Below are 2860 nucleotides of genomic sequence, written 5' to 3'. Positions count from 1 at the left end.
AGAGGACGTGGGCTCCAAGCCACGCAGGCCGGCCTCTTTGATTCTGATAAAGTGCAGTGATGTTAACGAATTCCTGGCAAGTTCCCCGGAAGCTGCAGTCCTTGGTACCACTGGAGGCCGTGGGGAGGGATTCTGTGTGGCAGGAGGCAGCCGGGCGAACCTCATCTCTCTCTGAGATCACCCCTTTTCCTGAGTGACTGGGGCCAGCTGGAGACTATGGGCTTCTCTCCACGGGAACAGTCTTATCGGTCCATCCAGGTAGTGAGAGCAATAAATAATAGAGTAGGAAGAGAGCAGCTGGGGCGAGACAGTAGGGTCTGCTGTGGGCTCCAGCCTTCAGTTCTCTCGTAGCCTTCAGGCCCCTCTTCCTCTCTCGCCCGAGTGCTGCAGTGGCCCCTGAACTGATCCTGGTGTCCCCGGGGTCTCTGCCCTACGTCCCATCCCCCCACCCCCAGCCTGCCTCCCGAGATCTGTCCATGCCATAGACCTCGTCACAGCACATTCCTGCTAATGCATTCCCCACTCCTCCAGGCTCAAGTCCTCCTTCCGTACCAAAGCACGCAAGGCTTTTCCCAATTTGTACCCTGCTGACGGTCTCTCAGAACCCCCATCCGAGCCATTCCTCACTGTCTTTTCATTCATTCCTTCATTCATTCATTTGTGTCTTCAGCCATTGTTTTTCAGGGCCTACTCTGGGTAGTACTGTGCTAGGATCTGCTGGGAACCCCTCACCCTGGCCGGTTCATACTTCTTGTCCACCCCAAACGCCCTGGCTGCCTTTCAGGGCCTGGTGCCTTCTCACACACCCCATTCTCAGCCTGCGAGCCCCTGCCATGAGCTATTCCCTGGGTCTCCCTTTCATTTTTAAAAATATATATTTTTATTGATTTCAGAGAGGAAGGAAGACGGAGAGATAGAAACATCAATGATGAGAGAGCTCACAACCCGGGCATGTGGCCTGGCCGGGAATCGAACCGTGACCTCCTGGTTCACAGGTTGACGCTCAACCACGGAGCCTCGCCGCTGGGCACCCTGAGTTCCCTTCCAGATTGCATATTTTCCTCTGAGCTCCACGACCTTTGGCTTTTATTTTTTTCAGTAAAGTTATGTGTTGTGCAAAAACAAACAAACAAAAAGTTATGTATTGTGCTAATCCTCCTCCTGAAAAAATCGCAATCTTGGTTCCTGTTTCAGTAAACCTTTAAGAGGCATAGAAGTCAGTGTCCCTAGCACTTGCTTCATCTTCTCATCTTGTGAGCGAGAGGCCTTGTTGTCTTCCTGCCTGGAGTTTGGGGCTGAAGGAAGGCCTCTCGGGCGGACACCAGCATAACTTGGCGGTGCCATAGAGGAGGCAGCCCCAGCGGGAATGGCATGACAGGGTCCGAGTGGCCCCTGCTGCCCTGGCCCCCACCAGTGGGCCAGAGTGTGCTTCCCTGCTAACCCTGCCTCAGGGTGCAACCCAGCCGAGTCTGTGCAGTGGTTCCTGTCCACTGAGCGCCCTGGGAATGCCCGGCGTGTAAGTGATGTCTGGGCCGGCACAGCGGGTCCTGTATTTGGCCAGGTCATTGTTCCTAGGCCTGCCCCTCCGTGTTTGCACATAACAAGAGGGGCCTGGTCACCCCCAGGGCTGGAGTGAGGAGCTGCCAGGAGAGTGGGCTACCTCCCAGGGACCTGGAAACCATGCCACTGAAATCTGAGGGCCCCTCATTAACTCCCAGTTCCCAAGGCCTTACATACACACACCCCTCCCTCCATTCACCCCGACTTCCCCCTCGTCCTCAGCCAACCTTCTGCGTCCTGGGCTCCTTGCCAGCCCTTTGGGGAGGGTGGGCACTGAGCTAAGCAGCGCCATCCGGCTGGGGCCTGGGGCCTGGCCCTCCACCTTTCAACGCCCCCATCTTTACTTCCTGGCGCCTGGACCACAGCGCTACCCAGTGAGCCGTGTGTGGTCCCGTGAGCTTCCAAGTCCATCTCCCGACTGGGCTGTGAGCTTCGGAGTCCAGAGCAAGGAGCCTGCCCTGTTCATGGCCGCGTCCCGCTGCCCCGCGGCGCTCAGCACACGGAGGCTGAGCACAGGTTCCGCGATCCCTTTCTAAGACCGCAGGCCACGGGTTCAGGGTCCGACACGAGTCCCCCGGAGGCTGCAGGAAGGCGCCCGTGAAAAGCGCAGACGATTGGAGTCTCCATTCCAGCGCGCTGGGGAGGGGAGTCCCCGGGCCAAGCCAGTCCCCGGCGCCACCAGCCCGCCCCCCGCCCCCGGCTCCCCAGGACCGAGCCGTCTTTGTGCAGCATCAGGTGCAAACCGCGCACCGGCGTGTGTGTGTGCACGCGCGCGCGCGCCCCCGAGCGCCCCGAGCCTGGCGGCGGCTTCCGCTCGCCCACGGGCCCCCTCTGGCGTCTCCTCCGGCGCCCCGGGCGGGCGAGGGCAGGGGGAGGGAGGGCGTGGGACACGTCCCGCCCGCTGCAGGGCCGGCCCGGCGGGGCGGGCGGGGGAGCCGGACCGCTGCAGGCCGCTGGCCTTCGAAAGATCCTCCGGGCCAATGGCAGGCGGGGCGCGGCGCGCGGATTGGTGCAGGCGCTCTGCTGATCGCTGTGGAAACCCGGGCGGCGGGGGGCGCGGGAGGATGCGGAGCCCGGGTAGGGGGGGGGGACCCCGGGGGCGGGCCGGGGAGGCGGCGAGGCCCTGAGCACCGAGTTCTTATTGGTGGCAAAAGTCCAGCGCGGGCTGGCGGGCGGAGGAGGGGACAGCTCGGGGCACGGGGTGCCGGGGATCTTCCGAGGGACACTGGGCAGCGCGCTCCCAGCAACGTCGAGGAAGTGGGGGGAGGGGCACGGTGGGGGGAGGAGGAGGAGGAGAAGA

This window comes from Myotis myotis, unplaced genomic scaffold, assembly GCF_014108235.1.
Source record: "Myotis myotis isolate mMyoMyo1 unplaced genomic scaffold, mMyoMyo1.p scaffold_m19_p_27, whole genome shotgun sequence".
Taxonomy (NCBI): domain Eukaryota; kingdom Metazoa; phylum Chordata; class Mammalia; order Chiroptera; family Vespertilionidae; genus Myotis; species Myotis myotis.
The sequence above is the reverse complement of the archived record's forward strand: the minus strand, read 5'-3'. Positions refer to the sequence as shown.